Genomic DNA, 19,507 nt, shown 5'->3' with positions numbered 1-19,507 from the left:
TAGGATTACAGAGGAATTTACCCTTCATTCTTTATGCATTTCTATAAAATATGAATTTTGTGTAACTTTGTATTAAACTTGTACATATAAATGAAACATTTTCAAAAGGAAAGTTTTAGAGTTTAAGAGGAAATCAGGCTTTAAGCTGCTGATAGTTATAAAGATTGTCTTTATGTGGCTCCTAGAGTCAGATTGCCCTGGGAAGAATGTCTCACCATCTCAGGCTTGTCCTGCTTCTGCTGTTCACACACCTCTCTTATGCAGCCTTCTGGAACTTTCTACTCAGCATAGGTTTATCACTCCAGATGGTTATTCTCATGTCTATGCTGCTGTTCATGCTATTCTCCCTTCCTGAGAAGCCTCCCCTCCTCCACTTCACTTATTCAAGCCCACTGTTCATCACATTCCCTGCCCTAGCTTGCCCAGCCAATGCTGTTATGATTACGAACAACTCTGGTACATTTGTGGAAATGTTGCACATGTTTTACTGACTTGTAAATCCTAAGTTCCTTTATTTGGAAGAACTGGCTTCTGATCATCTTTTATGTCCTCAGTGGCATGAGAATTCTGTGTTGCTAGTAAGCATTCAACAAAGACTTGGTGACTGGAATCATTGCCCTGGTGCTGGGCTTCCAGGCGTCCACCGAAGCTGATCCACTTATACCAGCAGGGGCCTTGCCCTGTAGGGTCTAGTGCTTCTCAGCCTCTGGTGCCCTTTGAGCCTGTCTGAGGAGGCCCACAGCCAAAATCAAATAGTGATGTTATCCTCCTGATTCACAGAAAAAAAAAAATGGCCGAATTTTTACTTCAATTTTTCTATCATTTTGTAAATACCCTGGATGCTTGCTACTGATTGTCTGCTTCCAAATGTTGGCCAGATGGCCAAATGAATGCACAAGTAGCAAACAAATATTATTTTAAAAAAATCAAGAACAGCTGATTGTGCTTATTTTTAGCAGATTAGTTCTATCCTTCCGCCTAACCCCCATCCACATATATTCTAACAAGCAGAGTTGGGGTTTTATATTGGAAACAAGACAACATTGCATCTTGTGTCTCTCATTCAGTCCATGCCTGGACCTGCACCTTTACCTCTGCATGTTCTGGGCAGCTCACCCACCTGGTGGGGTGGAAAGGGTTGCATTGCTCTCTTCTGTCGTCCTAGTCTAATTGTGGATACAGATTTCATCAGAGAACAAAAATACATAATCTCATAAACGTGCCAACAGTCTTGTTTCTGTTTTGGGCTTAAGCAATCCGTGACTTATATGGAAGACTCCTTTCCCTGAACACTACCACTCAAACTGGGAAACAAACAAGAGAACTGAAACAGACAAGAGATCGAAACCTCTAAGGCGGCCTGGCCACAGGCTCAGCGATGGCACAGAGGACATAGAGACACATGTGGCCACAACACATGAGGGAGGCTTTCCACACCACCTGTGTGAAGGCCACTGAATTAGGGACAACTGTGAGTGCTCAGGGAATTTTCAGTGACCCCAGATGAGGGAGTGTGCCAGTAGCTCATGAGGTAGTCTTGACCCCAGCCAGAACTAGGATGGGCCGGGGAGTAACATGTAACAATAGTGTACTGTGTGGATGGGAAAAACACCTGGATTCCGGCCAGAGCGTACGCGTGTGCACATCCCCTCAAAGTAACTCAGGTAGAAAGCAGGTTTATTATTGAAAAGATCAGGGGACTGTCATGGAGATGGAGTGTAGGAAATCAATTCCCATGTGGGCCCACATTATGTCCATTTCTCCACCTCTCTGGAGCCACAAGGTCTGTTGTCTCTGCCTCTCTCTGTGCAGCTGGTTGATTTTCTAGTCTCTGAAGTGTATCAGTTTGTCCATGGTGGGAGAGGATTACCCTTCTCTTTAATTCTGTTTCACATTGCTAAATTTCTTAGTTAATAGTCTAAAAAGATAGGTTCTGATTGGTTCCTGGCTTACCAATGGATTGGTTTTTCTGTGGGTCAGGTGTTCATCCCTAGCCAGTCAGCTTGTGTGTTTGCATGTGTGTATATACACATGCATGAAAGACCATACTAAAAGGACTAAGGGAGGTAATGGATTGTTGATAGAATTTCACTGTTTCAACCTTATCTTTATGTGGAAGTATTATTTAAAGCAGTCAATAAATAACTCAAGTTTACAAATCATGACCTTGGCTTAAACATAGACCTATCTTCTCTGCCTACGTACTTGTTAGATCTGGGGATTCAGATCCAGCTCCTGCTGAAGTCCGAGGGCAGAGGGTGGGTGAGCAGAAAGAACACCTGGGGGGCAATAGGCAGGTAAAACATGATTTTATTCAGCAGCAGCTCTCTTCAACAGCTTTCTCAAACTAGCTTTCTCAGCAGCAGCTTACTCTCACACCATCCACCCTGTCTGGGCTGCTTGAGCTGGCCGCCCTCACACACAGCTGCACAGCCGGCTCTCCCTTGCCTTCAGGGTCAGCAGCTTAACTCTTTCTCTGGGCATGAGCAAGCCAAGCTGTGTCCTTGCTTCCTCCTATTGGTCTTGCAGATGTACCTTACATTCCACTGTCTTACTCTGGGCGCTAGCATGCCCACCATGCCAAACCATGTTGAGCTGAGCCAAGCCAAGCCCCAAGAGCCCAAGAGCACCTGTACAGTGTCAGCAGGGCAGTTATGCCTTTTACAGACAGTAGTGGCATAGGGCCAAGGGATGGCCTTCCCATGTTATGGCTACATGGCTGTGATAACAAGTGGAGTTACACGCCTCCGCTCTAAACTCACTGAGTCACTCTGGCCGGATGTCTGCCTCAGTCTATTCCTTGACCAAAGCACGTCCATGTAACTTACACTCCACCCCCTAGGCTGAGGGAGACATAGGGTTTGGACACACAGGTTTGATATACAGGTTTGGCACACAGACCTGACGTAATTTTGGGCATGCAGGCCCAATACATACACATAGGCTTGACACGTAAGCCTGACACATAAGCTTTGGGCACTCAGGCCTGATACATACATAAGCTTTTGGGCACACAGGCCCATTGCATACATAAGCTTTGATAAACTGCCCAGCTATTGGTGCAGATTACCATAGGAGTTACCCTTTTGGTGATTATCATTTACACTGCCCTGAGTTTATCTCATTCACCACTCTGTTTACACTTGGTTTTAAACCATATGGTGTCAGTACTAGGCTGGACCGCACCAGCAGATCCATTTGTGCACCATGCCCCATTTGGAAAGGGGGGACGCTCTTCCTAACGGTAAAGGCTCAGGGTCTAGGAGTGCCTTAGGCCCCGTGACCTTATCTTGCATTAGGACTACAGGTCTCAAGACTTTTTGTAACTCTGCTGCTAAGGGACTTGTACTTTAGTGTACTTCGCTGCTCTAAGTAGGTGCCCCACTTCACTGAAGTGGATGTCTGTGCTGTCCCTGTCCGGGGAGTCATTATCCATCAACACACCCATCCTGCTATTGGGTAAGTTGTCCACATGACAACTGTAACCCATCCGGCCACACTCTTATGAGCCTGAAGGGCAGCGTATGCAGTTACTAACTGCTTTTCCAGTCCAGGGGATGGTTACTCATGAACACACCCTGCTTTTTTTTTGTTTTGTTTAATCCCATGTAGGTCTTTTTTTGTTTTTAAGTTCTGGGATACATGTGCAGAACGTGCAGGTTTGTTACATAGGTATACATGTGCCATGGTGGTTTGCTGCACCCCTCAACCCGTCATCTAGGTTTTAAGCCCCGCATGCATTAGGTATTTGTCCTAATGCTCTCCCTCCCCTTGCCTCCCACCCACTGACAGGCCCCGGTGTGTGATGTTCCCCTTTCTGTGTCCATGTGTTCTTTATTGTTCAACTCCCACTTATGAGTGAGAACATGCGGTGTTTAGCTTCCTGTTCCTGTGTTATTTTGCTGAGAATGATGCTAACTGCTTTTTTATTAAGGAATACTGGAGCTCAGCTCCCTTCCACAGCTGGGACCAAAAGCCTATGGGCATACTCAGGCACCCCATGCACTGCAATAGGCCCTAGCCAAAACTATCTGTGGTTACATGCACATCCACTTCAAATGGGCATCCCTGGCTAACTACCTATAGGGCTTGTGCCTGCTATATAGTCTGTCTGTCTGTTCCAGCCTTGTCATCCCAACTCCCAGGCAAGAGGGGCACTGCTGCTTCTAAACCTGCAAGAGAATCAGAGGTTAGCATAATATCAGTAAGACCATGACATATGGTAGGGCTATGCATATAGCCCTGCAGCAACACTGAAAGTCCATTGTCACCCTCCCATGAAGGCAAACTGTTCCTGGCTCTTGGTGGACTATCACAGTTGCGTTGTCCAGTGGTCCATCAAGCCCATGACAGAGAGTATAGCTGCCAAGCCGTGTAAAACATCCACCCCCAGAATATCTTCAGGCATGGGAGAGACATGCACAGTGCATAGGCAGAGAACCAAATGGCTGATGCCAAGACACAGAGACATAGGTTTCACTTCCACTGACTGGCCTTCATAGCCGTTAATAAATGCAGCTCTGCCCAGAAACTTATCTGGGTTCAGGGACCAGTAGATTCCCAAGTCCGCATGTGGCCTTTGGTTATCTGGAGTCCCCCAAGTCAAGCACCTTGGCCAGTTCTGTTATTAAACAGAAGAGGCTTTACGCATCCGCCAGCTGTGGCAGGTATTCTTTGAACCGGAATGCTTGGGTGGGACTGGGTTGCGCAGCAATGGCCTTCTTCCGAATGACTTGCACTAACTGTACGTGACTGCCGACATTACTTGCTTAACTCCTGCAACTTGGCGGGGGCACAGGCACCACAGGAAGTATGCTCCACCACAGTAGGGGGCCTCTGGGTCCACCTGTGGGGCCCAACAGCTGCTTATGCTCTATTTTCTGACAGATGACTGGGTAAGCCTGCAACGGAGGTTTTTCTTCCTCCCTGTGCTGTGTGCAGGGACTGGACATGCACTTCCCACAGTGCAGTCAGAAACACCCATCCAACTCAGCCAGTAAACGCAGCTTGGTGCTGTGCACTTCCAGATGCTTCAGCGCCATCTCCACACTTGCAGGAGACCCGTCTACTGCCTCCCATATTTCCACTGGGGCTCATCCAAGCAGCACCACTGCCACTGAGTACCATAGCCCATGCTGCAGCCACACAGCTAACCTAGGAGCCCTCAGGGACTGGAGACCCACTCACCTCATCCCATCCTCATCACCAGTCGTCAGATCCCAGGGTCCAGGTCCAGCCCATGCTGAAGTCCGAGGTGAGTGGGTGGATGAGCAGAAAGAACACTTAGGGGGCCGTAGGCAGGTGAAACATGATTTTATTCAGCAGTAGTTCTCTTCAACAGCTTTCTCATCACCAGCTTACTCTCACACTGTCCACCCTGTCTCGGCTGCTTGAGCTGGCCGCCCCCATGCACAGCTGTGCAGTCAGCTCTCCCTCGCCTTCAGGGTCAGCAGCTTAACTCTTTCTCTGGGCACAAGCAAGCTAAGCTGTGTCCTGGCTCCCTCCTCTCCATTTGCAAGACGGACAGCTTTGGCTCTCTCGTTCTCTGGGCACCAGCATGCCCGCCATGTCAAACCATATTGAGCCAAGCCGAGCCCCAAGAGCCCCTGTACAGCATCAGCAGGGCAGTTATACCTTTTACAGGCAATAGTGGTGTAGAACCAAGGGATGGCCCTCCCATGTTGTGGCTACATGGCTGTGATAACAAGTGGAGTTATACGCCTGTGCTGTAAACTCACTGAGTCACTCTGGCTGGACATCTGCTTCAGCCTATTCCTTGACCAAAGTACATCCATGTACCTTACAGTACTTTACAGACTTAAGCATTCATGAGTGAATCTGAAAGCTCTCATAATCTAGTCTCTGTATTCTTTGACTTTCAACATTTTGTGCAGCTGAATAGCATTGTGCAAGGAGTCCTGTTCTTCTGAAGTCACACTTTCAACAACCTCAACTAACTAGAAGACTGCTGAATTGAGAGAAACTGTGTTCATGCTTTATTTCAAAGTGGACTTCAGTTTCTGTGTAAAATTATGTTTCCTGATTCCATAAGCCAGGTGATCTTGCTTTACTTCAGCTAGCAAATTGCAAATGATGTTAAGAAAGGGGCCTTGCCAATCACTTAGAAAGAAGACATAAGATATACCTCAGTCACCAAATAGAAAGCAGTCTTCGGTTCCACCTCCGGGGAGTTTTGGGGGTTTCTCTTCCCCACACTTACCGTGTTATGTCTTTGAAATGCAGGAGTAGTCATGATAGTGACATGGTCATCAAAAACAACAAAACTTTATATCCATGCGTAGTTTAATAAAGGTATTGTTACCAGTGGAGGGTCTTGACTATGAGCGGTCCAGGTTCTTGGTGTTTTGAACAAAGAATTGGACAAAACGCACAAAGCAATGAAAGAACAAAGCAGCAAAAGCATAGACTTATTGAAAAGAAAGTACACTCCACAGAGTGGGAGCAGGCACAAGGAAGTGACTTGAGCACTGGTTACAGAATTTTCTGGGGTTTAAATCCCCCCTAGAAGTTTCCCATTGGTTACTTAGTTATACCCTATATAAATGAAGTAGTGGCCTATGATCAGAGGCTGAAGTGAAGTTAAAAAGTTACTACCCCCTATGCAAACGTCTGACTGGTTGCAGGAGGGGACCAATCAGAGGTACTTTCTATTTCTCATCTGCAACACAGTGGAAATGGGGGATTGCAAAGGGAGTAGCCACTGATCCTTTTGTTACTTGGGTGTGGAGAGGTGGGGTTTTCCTTTTGACTCAGTTCTAGGAAGTCAGTGAGAATCGGCCTTAAGTTCCCTGCCTCAGTATGTGTATCAGTTAGGGAATCAGACAAGCAGAAACTGAGTGATGAGGGATCCTCATGCAGTTGTGTGGGTGCCGACCCTCAAATCGGCAGGGCTGGTATTTGGAGAAAGATGAACTCACAGTGGAGGAAATGAAGGATGAGCTCAAATCTGGAGGACAAGCTAGTATCCGTGCCAGTCTCCCAGAGGCTCTAGGCCTCTAACTTCCACATTGCCTGTGACATGCAGGGGAAGCTGGAGTCCTTTGCTGGGAGCTTCACATGCTGGCCTGGGATGCAGAGAAGTTGAGGAGCTCAGTGGGAGTTAGAGGGATTGGGGCCCCAGCTGCTGGCCTGTGAGCTGCACCTGGTGCCCTACACTGACCTTGAGAGGGTGCAACCAGGTTGCTGCTGTATATCACCTTCCAAATCACAGACAAGATACCCCTGGTGGCCAGCACTAATGTGAAACATGGCAGGGCTGGGAATTCTGAGAAATACAATTCCAGCTTAGCTGGGCTGATGCAGCACAAATGCAGCAGAGTTTGAAAATGTATAAATATTCCCATAAACGATGCAAACAGCTTTGTCTATTTTAAGCTTAAGCTATTCATAAAATTGACTTGTACGGAATACCTCTTTCCTTGGACATTTCCACTTCAGTGGGAACAAAAAACCTCAGTGTGGGTTGGAAGAGTTACTATGACAATGTATTGATTTTTTTTTCCAAATAATTGTTCATTTCAGAACTGATTTTATCCTACTAAAAATACCTGATTCTCTGAGTAGAAAGGCACCCTTTTAATTAAATTCTGCCACACAGGTCATTGCCTGCCCTTCTACTTGTGCCCTGCTGCGGGGACTCTGGTTCCAGCTGCCTTTAATGTTGCATAACCCTTTGTCTTCTGCAGCTGGGTCACATTCAATAAGTAATTACAGCACATCTGATTAAGTTCACTCCCAGAGCGTTCATTAGTCATCTGCAGGAAAGAATGCTGAGGAGGCATATGTTACTGCAGGTCACTTTCCCCTGTCCTGCTGATCGGAGTCCTCCTGGGACTCTGTACTCAATCATGGCCTCCACTTTAATCACTCTTGGAAGACAAAACACAGCTGGGCCCTGAGAACCCCAGGATTTGTCTACAACTCCAAATTTGGCTCTGCTGAGATCTCAGGGGCTCATTGAGGACAAGACGCCTTGTCTGTATTTCATGCATTTCCCAAAGCAGCCCACGACAATGCCACAGCAGGTAGGTCAGCCGAGGTGTCATGCACGCCAGGAACCAAGCAGAAGGCTGGATATCAGGAAGGAGGAACAGAGGTCCTGGGCCCCGTTAAGGCTGACATGGGAGCTTGCAGAGCTGAGACCTAGATACCCTCTTCTGCACGAGTCCTGAAAAAGATGAGAATCTGAAAGCTCTGAGATCTGTAAAGTGTGCTCCGTTATCAAAGCTATATATAGCACAGCTTCCCTCCGGCACTTTCTGTGACACCCCCAATCTCCTGAGCTATGGGTTTACTGCCAAGGTGGTGAGACTTCATTTATAACAAACGGAATTGGTCTGTTTCTTCAGGATGTTTCAACTGTGACTGTAACATTGACCTTCTTTTATGCAATATAAAGACCCCAGGGCTGTTGGCATTCTTATGTGATATGGCAGCATTTATTTTAAACCTCTTAGATTTATGAAATGGAATTGGTCTGTTTCTTCAGGATGTTTCAACTGTGACTGTAAAATTGACCTTCTTTTATGCAATGTAAAGACCCCAGGGTTGTTGGCATTCTTATGTGATATGGCAGCATTTATTTTAAACTTATGCACATTCTGAGAAGCACTGAAGACTTCCACTGTATGATATCTCCATAACCATTTTTTTCTAAGGAAACTGCATGGCTTTCTTCAAGTCATTGTCTTAATTTTTCTGAAATAGAAATCTAAGTCTCTAACACAACCAAATTCCCGAATTATGACATTGGACCTGGGCTTATGGAGCAGAGATGGAACATGCCACCTGTTCACAAACACAACTGGAAGAGACAGCAAAAGCCAAAGATGTAGGTCTTGGGGCAGTTTCATAGCCTTGACTATAATGTATCTATTAAAATGTGCCATCAAATTCAGCTTCTTCCCTCCGAAGAGAGCTAAGGACCCATATGGTCTTTTAAACTTTTAGTCATTTGAGTACTGAGCAATCTGTGTTTCTCCTTGTCAAAGTGTTTTTAAAATGTAATTTCAAGAAAAAAGTGTTCCAAATTCTGAGATTATTTACCACCATATGTCTCATTATTCATGTGGAATGAGTCACATTTTCAATTTACATGTTGAAACATGAAGGACACATACATGCCTGTCTAGCAAGTTGTTGGGGGAAGAATACAATGAATGTTAGAATGAGAGAAATCTAAGGAATCATGTCCCCTGACCACTAAGTGGCAAAACTAGTTCTTGGCTTACTTCAGGTCTGCTGCTTTATTCTCTCCAGAAAATGGAGCATTCTGTCAGAGACCTGCAGTCTATGTTTTGAGTACATTTTCAGGTAGTGGCTAGGCAAGGGGAGAAGGGCCATGACCTGCACTCTGGAACCTACCCCATCTTTTGTCTCCACAAGATTGTCCTGTCTGGCTGGAGGAGGCTGGTAACCCCTGCTGGACTATGGGACACTTTTTCAACCATCTTCTCACATAAAATCTCTCAGGTAATAGGGAGAGAAGAGAGTCAAGTAGCCCATGAACATTCAACAGATCTGCCTTTTGAGTCCTTAAGAGTTAGCCAGTGTTGGCTTGTTCTGTACTAGAGTTCATCCTTTTATCTCAAGTCCTCTGGCCTCGCTGCTTCTTGGGACCAGTGACTCAAAGGAGAATGGGGACAACATAACCAGTCAATACAATATAGCTATTTTGGTTACTCAGAGGACCTTTGGCTTAATGGCAAAATCAAGAAACACCTTGTCTGTGCTGCATAATCTAGTTTTAAGCCATACCATCATGTAGAAAGACTGTGTGTAACATGGGATGCATGCACATGGTCTTAAAATCAGAAACAAGAGGTAGAAAATCATGAAAGAGAGCCAGCTCCTCTCCCTGAAGCCATTACTCCACATTCAAGCTTTTGACCTGGACAGAAGTATGCTCTGTTTCCAGGCTGGGCACGGTGGCTCATGCCTGTAATCTCAGCACTTTGGGAAGCTGAGGTCAGAGGATTGCTTGAGTTCAAGACAAGTCTGGGCAACATAGCGAGACTCCATCTCAACGAAAAATAAAGTTAGCTGGGCATTGTAGGGAGTGCCTGCAGACCTCCCTACACAGAAGAACGGCTTGAGCCCGGGAATTACTGGTTGCAGTGAGTTGTGATCGCACCACTGCTCTCCAGCCTAGACAACAGAGTGAGACCTTATCTCTGAAAAAACAAAAAGTACACTCTATCTTCATTAATTTGAACATCGATCATTAACCAGACCTCTCTTCCAGATGTTATGTCCACAGCAGTGACTTCTCTAAAATCTGAAAGGAAAGGGAAAGCTATTGGCCATGCTTTGTAATGCACAAATTTATTTTAATTACTCTTGCAGAACTAAAAGGATTGCTCTTCCTCTGGCCTCCAGGTCGCCGTAGTGGTGGCAGAGGCTGCAGTGTTGGAGGAACACTTTGGAATCTGTGGCTGACCTGGGTAGCTGAAAACAGCAGTGGCATTTCAGTACCACTTGTCAGTTTCTGGCTCAGTAGCAGAAGGCTGCCTACAGAGCACCTAAAGTGTACGTTTCCCAAATTGGAGTGGCACTGCGGCTGGTCTGGATCATGTACAAAACTTCATCCTCTTTCCTTCAACACAGGAACAGGAAGGATTTTAATGGCTTGAGTTTATGATGCTATTGAAAAGGCACTATCAACATTTCCCAGCGGCTACGACTCCATAACCATTCAGGGACCAGCAGCCCATCTGTTGATTTCCAAGGCAGGGCTGTTAACTGCATCTGGGTTACATATGCCTGGCCAGTTTAATGGTTGTGTGTGTGTAGCAATCTTTGGTTGTGCATGACTGTAACAACCTTTCAGGGTCTCAGTTTCCTCTTTGGTTCAGTAAGAATGTCCCCTGTGCTTTTGAAGTCTGTTACATGTGCTCATGCTTGAATGAGACTGTGTTGCATCAATTGAGCTATAATGCAAGATCATTAAATTAATGACTGTGATGAAATGAGGGGAAACTCTTTCCCCAGGGTAGACTGGCTGAGTAGAACAGGGACTTCTTAAAATTATGTCACATTAATTTGGCCAGAGGTTTGCTGTCCTAATGATCTCAGGATTAGGATGGGCAACCTTCTGTACACAGGCTATAACCAGCGTAGCTAGTGGTGGTGCATCCCGACACATGGAGGAGGAGATCCTCCTCCTCTTACACCATAAAAGATGGTGTAAGTGTAGCAATGCAACTAGAGGAGACTACCATTCCATCTCTGCCTTATCTCCTCACTGTTACTGTTTTATATCTTTGTATGGCTGGACAGGTGGGACAGCTACATTATAGATCAGAGGAGCTTTAGCATCAATTCAAGGAGGAAACTCCCTGCTTAACCAAATCCAAACATTCATTTCAAAGACACAAGTGTATGGTGATTTTGTTTTTCAAAGTGATTGATTACATTGTTCCTTTCACTACAGCGGCAAGTGAAAATACTCCAGACACATCTTCCATCAGCTGCCTCTTCACATTATGATAAATGAATTTGACCAGGTGTTTCCCTTTTTTATTTAGACTACTTCCCACAGTAAATTGATCTTTCCAAACCAGGTTTACTGATAGAAAAACGATGTGGGAACTATTTCCAACTTTGAAATACACTTCTTTCGGATGATTAAGTCAGCAAATGGATACTTGGCGAGTGGAAGCATAGAGACGTTGGGTTGGCTCCAGGTGCTGCCAAAACCTAGATGTAGGCTAGTGGGAGGAAAGTCTTTGTTAAGACGTATAATCTTGACAAAAGCTGGATGGAGACGAGAGAAGTTCTTTCTGTGTGTACCTCATATAAGTTTATGAACTGACTCTCTGACGAAACACTCTACGTGTGTTACTTCATAATACACAAAGGCGTGAACATCCTGGGGGAAAAATGCTCACAATAATTTACAGGCCTTTAAGAGGGAGAGTCCATTTCTTAACTCCTTGTGGCTTTCATTGACTCGTAGAATGTGCCCGAAGAGATGTTGTGTGAGGTCCAGGGCCTGAGCCACGAAGAGCCTTACCACTTCTTGGAATGTCCCTGCTCTCATTTGAGGAAGTCCAGGCCAGACTACTGAGTGATGAGAGGCCCACGGAGAAGGGCCAGATGGTAGCTGGCACCAAGGTACCAGTTGCGTGAATGAGGCCATCTTATACCCTCCACCCCCAGGCCAGCTGTGAACCAGTTACAGCCATGAGTGGCCAAGGCATGCGTTGCCCAGCTGAGCTTAGGCCACCTGGAATGCAATGAGCAAATAATGGGTGCTGATTTTCAGCCACTGAGTTTTGGGGTAGTCAGTTAAACAGCAATCGATACCTAATGCATATTCTCGTATTGCAGACGAAGAAACTGAGTACCAGGAAGACTAAATAACTTGCTCCAGGGTTCTAGAGGCCATAGATGACAGTCATGATTTGAACTAAGTAAGTCTTTCTGACTTTGAATTCCCCTTCGCTTGTCCATGTCAAAAGTACTCCTCTTCAACAAAAAAGTCCTGAATCACTGGAAATGTTAATAGTTTTTTAAAGGACTAGTCTCTTATAAACAGATGGTGACCAACAGTAGTGAAAAAATAATTAGTATTTAGTCATGTGCTACATAATGGTGTTTCTGTCAAGGTTGGACTGCATATGGGACAGGGGGTCCTGTAAGGTTATAATGTAGCTGAAAAAATTCCTATCAAGCTAGTGATGATATAGCCGTGGTGGCATCGTGGTGTACTTTCCTTTTTAACTTAGTGCAGCCTAAGTGTAGAGTGTTCATAAAGTCTACAGCATTGTACAGTAATGTCCCAGGCCTTCACATTCATTCCTCACTCACTGACCCATCCAGAGCTTCTTCCGGTTCTGCAGGCTGTACTCATGGTTAGTGCCCTCTATAGGTAATAGGTATATCATTTTTTATGTTTACTGTACCTTTTCTATGTTGCACAAATACTTACCATTGTGTTACAATTGCATACGGTATTCATTAGTCACATGTTGTACAGGTTTGTAGCCTGAGAGCACAGGCCACACCATACAGCCTACCTGTATAGCAGGCTATGCCATCTAGGTTTGTGTAAGTATGCTCCAACGTTTACACAATGATGAAGTTACCTAATGGTGCATTGTTTAGAACTTATAATGCATGACTGCATTTTTCTTTTTCTTTTTCTTTTTTTTGAGACAGAGTCTCACTCTGTTGCCCAGGCTGGAGTGCAGTGGCGCGATCTCAGCTCACTGCAAGCTCCGCCTCCTGGGTTCACACCATTCTCCTGCCTCAGCCTCTCAAGTAGCTGAGACTACACCCGCCCACCACCACGCCCGGCTAATTTTTTGTATTTTTAGTAGAGGCGGGGTTTTGATCTCCTGACTTCGTGATCCTCCCGCCTCGGCCTCCCACAGCGCTGGGATTACAGGCGTGAGCCACTGCGCCCTGCCCACATGACTGTATTTTTCTGTCTCCATGAGTTGGAAAATGTTTTCCAAAACACCTTCAGAGAATGGCGCCTGCTGTTTGGGGTTTGCACTTAGGATTCTTGAGCTGCTAATGTTCTAACGTCACAGGGCTCACGGCTTGGGCAGGCATAACTCATCTGAGGTGCAGCTTTTCCTTTCCTGAGGGGACCTATGAGGACTTTTGAGTCCAGTCCGCTTGAGGAAGGAAAAGATTGACCAGGGAGTCAGCCCACTGCAGAGGGTGGTGTTGTGAAGGCTTCTGAGTGCAGATGAAGGCCCTTCTGAGCAGCTACGCCACCAATTAGGATCCAGAAAACTTTCTCTAAAGGCCAGATAGTTATTTTAGGCTTTTGGGGCTAGATTGCCTCTGTCACAACCACTCAACTCTGCTGTTGTAGCTTGAAATCAGCCATAGGCAATATGGAAACAAATGAGTATGGCTGTGTTCCAGTACATTTTATTCATAAAACAGGCAGTGGACTGGATTTGGTCCATGGGTCATAGTTTGCCAATCCCTGAATTAGAGGAAGCTTGCCCACCAAGAGGCTGCTCCAGAGCCTGTGGTGGTATTGCTGGCTTGGGTGTCTATAGGGTTTGAATGATGACACAGCCTCCAGGTAACTTTTGTGTAAACAAGCTAAAGCTGGGGGTAAACAAAGCAAACAGGATTGGATCCAGAGATGCTTTAACGATTCCTGGAAGTGCCCATTCCAATAGTGTCCTTGCCAGTTGGCTCCAGAGAAAGCCAGGCAGCAGCCCAACAACCATCTGGCACAAGGTCCCCTGTTGTATCCTTGGGCAAATTACTTTGAGTCTCAGCTTGCTTATCTGCATGATGGGGAGGATAATGGGCAGACTCTGCAAAATGGGTGGGCCACTAATATCACATTGGTGTCCTCTTTACCCCATGCCTATTGAGAGGAATCAATTTCAGTGCAATCACTGACCGATGTGGATAGCAGCTGTAGATTATAAAAGTGCTTTGTTGTCCACAAATTTTACTAGGGACAAGTTAATTGCCCAACCCGGTACTATATCACTGCAGCGCATTTGACTGCTGGGCCTGCCTGTTCATCATCTAGTAATTGATGTGTTCTGGCATCTCCCTCCTGACAGTTGCTCAGGTACTAACAGAAGGCAGTGGGACTTGGAGTAAGGTCTTTGCTGTTTCCAAGGTCTTAATCACCTGACTGACAGAGGTTACCTTCCTGAGCCCCGGTGCACCAGATGGAGTTTATTTTAAAAATCAGCCTCGATCAGTGCAATAAAATATTACATGTTCTTAATTCAGTTGGCTTTGGGGACCTCTTTTGTAGCCCTTGGTGGGGTGCTCATTTGTATCATTTGCTCCTTCAAACTGGAGTTTGACCTGAAATTCTGTAGGAGATGGTATAATAAGAAAAACAGAAGAATAAGAATGGCTTAGCTAAAATTTGCATTCATCCTGATGGATTATTTTTTACCGATGTTACATTTCTAGAACACTGCCATATTTGAATCATACCTTGCTATTTTGCAGTGTGGAATATTTTATACTTGAGCACATGTGAAACACGGTGTGGTCTATATATCCAAGTGAAAAGAAGACCCTCACCATGCAAAGTGAATTTTTTTTTTTTTTTTTTTTTTTTTGAGACGGAGTCTTACTCTGTTGCCCAGGCTAGAGTGCAGTGGCACGATCTTGGCTCACTGCAACCTCTGCCTCCCAGGTTCAAGTGATTCTCCTGCCTCAGCCTCCTGAGTAGTTGGGGTTTCAGGAATGCGCCACCATGCCCGGCTAATTTTTGTACTTTTAGTACATAGGGGGTTTTGCCATGTTGGCCAGGCTGGTCTTGAACTCCTGACCTCAGGTGTAACTTTTCTATGTTTAGATGCACAAATACTTACCATTGTATTACAATTGCATGCAGTATTCATTAGTCACATGTTGTACAGCTTTGTAGCCTGAGAGCATAAGCTACACCATGTTATGGTAGGCTATTTGAACACCTGTTGAACACCACAGGTGATCTGCCTGCCTCAGCCTCCCAAAGTGCTGGGATTACAGGCATGAGCCACTGTGCCTGGCCCAAAGTGTATTTCTTTGCTTGTGTTCTTCGTTGTGAGGGCTTTCTGCAATGGGTTTGTCAGTTGGTGATTTCATTTGCATAACAGCAGCTGATTTTCCCTATGTAGGGTCTCTCAGGAGGGCTTCCTGGATTTCTTTTTCATATGATTGTGTCTTGTCAGATCATAGGAAATTTAAGTTGCTCTGTTCTTGTTCTTGAAAGGAATCCTGATGACCTAGCCACACCCTGCAATCTCTATTCACCCTAACCCACCTCCTTCATAGGCTGGAACATCAAAGCCGTCCTCTTAAGTTTTCCTTTAGATATAACTCACTATCTTTAAATAATGGAAACCAGAGCTATCGGAAATTATCCATATAATTGTATTGTCTTCATGTCAGTACAAATGTTCCCATTTGCTCTCCTAACAAAGATATCTTTCTTTTCAAGGAAAGACCACTGAGTGAGAGTGAAGGGGCATGGTCTTGGCCCCAACAAACCACTGGCCAGTGATATGATCTTGGACCTCAGCTGTCTTACTCATAAGACGAGACTGTCTTGGATAAACTCTTGGTCTCTCTCCAGCACTCTTGAACATTTGATCCAGCAGATAGTTCACATCACGTGATGGCACTGTGACCACATTTTTAGTTCGTTAAAGCACTTCAATTCACTGAGTGTTTATTTCTCCATTCCAACCACAAGGAGAATAAAAGTGCAATGTGTGAAAGTAAAATTCTTCAAAATCCTGGCCAAAATGCCCGTGTGTTCTTACTTCTGTCAGGTTGCACTTTCCTGTGAGAACAGGATGATCTCGGTTTTCTCCTGCTGAATCAGCTGTGGCAGCCAAGCAGGAAGAACCTTCCTAGTGCCGCAGCACTCTGTTTCTGTCAGCATGCTTCTGGGCCGCCCAGACATAGCCCACACCACTGGAGGTCTCACTGTTTGCATTCATTTCCTTTGTCTCGACCGTTTCATGAAGTGTAGCCAGAAGTACTGTCAGCACTTATTAGACCAAAATTGTCTTCAGCTCAAAGCAAATATTTTTTGTGTTGAAATCTTTATCAGGTGTGTGATCCATGTCCCAGGAGTGCTTTTAATGAGCTGTGAGATGTTGGTCATCTGTCACCTTTAGTTTTTTGTGCTAATTTAAATTGCTCTGTTCTTGTGGCTGATGATGCCCTAATCAGAATCTTCAAGCCTGCCCTCTCCCTGGGGCCAATTTTCTGTCTGGTATTGCCTTCTGGACATGTCAACTGCTAGTTGACATCTTGAAAACAGGGATCTTTGTCTTATCCCCCAAATCAACTTAACTTGCCCAGTTTTAATTTCTGCCAGGAGCTCTACTGTTTTCTCTAAGGTCAACTCGAACTCCAGTTCTATGACTGCTCTGTCTTATTTTTTCCACCTCCCTGCTCCCCTCAGATAACCCTCCCCTCACCAGACCTCAGGTGATCTGCCCGCGTTAGCCTCCCAAAGTGCTGGGATTACAGGCATGAGCCATTGTGCCTCTCTCTCCCTCTGCCTTTCCCTCCCTCTCTCTCGCCTCTCTCTCCTTTCCTCTCTTCTCCTCCCTCTCTCTCCCTGCCTCTCTCCCCCTCTCTCCCCTCCCCCTCCCCACCTCCCCCTCCCCCTCCCTCTCCCCACCTCCCCCTCCCTCTCCCCACCTCCCCCTCCCTCTCCCCACCTCCCCCTCCCTCTCCCCACCTCCCCCTCCCTCTCCACACCTCCCCCTCCCTCTCCACACCTCCCCCTCCCCCTCCCTCTCCCCACCTCCCCCCTCCCCACTTCCCCCCCTCTCCCCACCTCCCTCCCTCTCCCCACCTCCCCCCCTCCCCACCTCCCCCCTCCCCCCCTCCCCACCTCCCCCCCACCTCCCCCCTCCCCACCTCCCTCCCTCTCCCCACCTCCCTCCCCCTTCCCTGTCCCTCTCCCTACCTCCCTCCCCCCTCCCTCTCCCTACCTCCTTCTCCCCTCCCTCTCCCTACCTCCCTCGCCCCTCCCTCTCCCTACCTCCCTCCCCCCTCCCTCTCCCTACCTCCCTCCCCCCTCCCTCTCCCTACCTCCCTCCCCCCTCCCTCTCCCTACCTCCCTCCCCCCTCCCTCTCCCTACCTCCCTCCCCCCTCCCTCTCCCTACCTCCCTCCCCCCTCCCTCTCCCTACCTCCCTCCCCCCTCCCTCTCCCTACCTCCCTCCCCCCTCCCTCTCCCTACCTCCCTCCCCCCTCCCTCTCCCTACCTCCCTCCCCCCTCCCTCTCCCTCTCCCTACCTCCCTCCCCCCTCCCTCTCCCTCTCCCTCTCCCTCTCCCTACCTCCCTTCTTCTCTCTCCCTACCTCCCTCCTTCTCTCTCCCTCTCCCTACCTCCCTCTCTCTCCCTACCTCCCTCTCTCTCCCTACCTCCCTCTCTCTCCCTACCTCCCTCTCTCTCCCTACCTCCCTCTCTCTCCCTACCTCCCTCTCTCTCCCTACCTCCCTCTCTCTCCCTACCTCCCTCTCTCTCCCTACCTCCCTCTCTCTCCCTACCTCCCTCTCTCTCCCTACCTCCCTCTCTCTCCCTCCCCCCTCCCTCCCCCCTCTCTCTCCCCTCTCTCTCCCCCTCCCTACCTCCCTCTCTCTCCCCCTCCCTACCTCCCTCTCTCTCCCCCTCCCTGCCTCCCTCTCTCTCCCCCTCCCTGCCTCCCTCTCTCTCCCCCTCCCTGCCTCCCTCTCTCTCCCCCTCCCTGCCTCCCTCTCTCTCCCCCTCCCTACCTCCCTCTCTCTCCCCCTCCCTACCTCCCTCTCTTCGTCTCTCCCATTCCTCTAACCACAGCCCTGATGGTCCTGCTTTAAACCCCATGTAATTCTCACCTGGGCTTTTACAATATTTTACTAACAACTTCACTTTACCTTTCTTCCTTTAATCTGTTTTACTGCTAGAACAACAGAAAAAGAATGGCCAAGCTCCAGAGATTGGATGAGATTGCTATGGATAACTCAAAGTTCTGTTGATTTAGATAAAAGATTGTTTTAAATTACTATAGACACAAAGCCTAGAAGTAACATATTTGACTACGTAACTTTTGCCATATAGAAGACTAACATGTTTAAAATGCAAAGAACAGACTAAGGAAAATATTTACCAGATATAATGTGGGAAGGGATTCGGATTTCTTAACTATAATGAGTTTCTACAGATTAGTAAGAAAATACAAAAATAGATCAAGGCTTTTGTTTCTTTTATCTGTTGCTGTTGAACAAACCACTTCAAATAGTTTGTTCAAATGGTTGTTCATCTCTTTCTTCATCTCTTTCTTCATATGGCCTTTCCTGCAGGGAACTGGGCCTCTGTGAAATGGCATAGGGTTCTAAGAGGGAGCTACACAAAGATAAAAGCCCCACTGTACAAACACTTATCAAACCTCAGCTTGGGCTATGATGACTAATTCCCTATTGACCAGGAAGAAGTTACATGGCCAAGCCCAGAGCCAACGTAGGAGGTGATAACATTAGAGTGTGAATATGAGGGGTGATTCATGGGAAGCCCCCAGTGTAACAGTCTACTATAGATACCAACAGGCAGTTTATTGATGAAATGGGGATGACTCATAAACACAAAAAGTACACAGCTTCATTAAAGGAATGCAAATGAAAATGAAAGGCTATTTTCATTGGAAAATCTACAAATATTCAGCATATAGTTCATATCTAGTGTTAAGCTTATAGAAGAATGTCATACGTTTTGGTGAGAGAGTAATAGATTGACCCTTTTAAAGGGTTGTCAATGCATTTCAAAAGAGAAAAAGTTCATGACTGGGCCAATTCCACTTCTACATATAAAGGTACTCCTATAAACTCCCTAGAATGCATTATACAAGGGTGTTGATTGTATTAGTTCATTTTCATGCTACTGATAAAGAGATGTACCTGAGACTCAGAAGAAAAAGAGGTTTAATTGGACTTACAGTTCCACATGGCTGGGAAGTCCTCAGAATCATGGCAGGAGGTGAAAGGCACTTCTTACATGGCAG

General features: G+C 46.4%; 1 protein-coding gene across 8 annotated transcripts in view; it reads left to right on the top strand.

The window, feature by feature from the left end:
• The window catches only part of CCBE1 (collagen and calcium binding EGF domains 1), a 262,780-nt gene that overhangs the window by 127,975 nt on the left and 115,298 nt on the right, over positions 1-19,507 (top strand). For 2 of the 8 annotated variants that reach the window (XM_063716923.1, XM_063716922.1), the window contains exons 2-3: positions 11,978-12,135; positions 12,352-12,434. The exons of 4 other annotated variants lie outside the window; for them this stretch is intronic. The gene's annotated coding sequence lies outside the window, so the exon portion shown is untranslated. Of the gene's footprint in view, positions 1-11,898; positions 12,136-12,338; positions 12,435-19,507 lie in introns of those variants that run through there. 2 more of the 8 variants (XM_063716925.1, XM_063716924.1) reach the window with 2 other exon arrangements.

This window comes from Pongo abelii, chromosome 17 (assembly GCF_028885655.2).
Source record: "Pongo abelii isolate AG06213 chromosome 17, NHGRI_mPonAbe1-v2.0_pri, whole genome shotgun sequence".
NCBI classification, from domain to species: domain Eukaryota; kingdom Metazoa; phylum Chordata; class Mammalia; order Primates; family Hominidae; genus Pongo; species Pongo abelii.
This window is presented reverse-complemented; position numbering and strand designations above follow the sequence as displayed.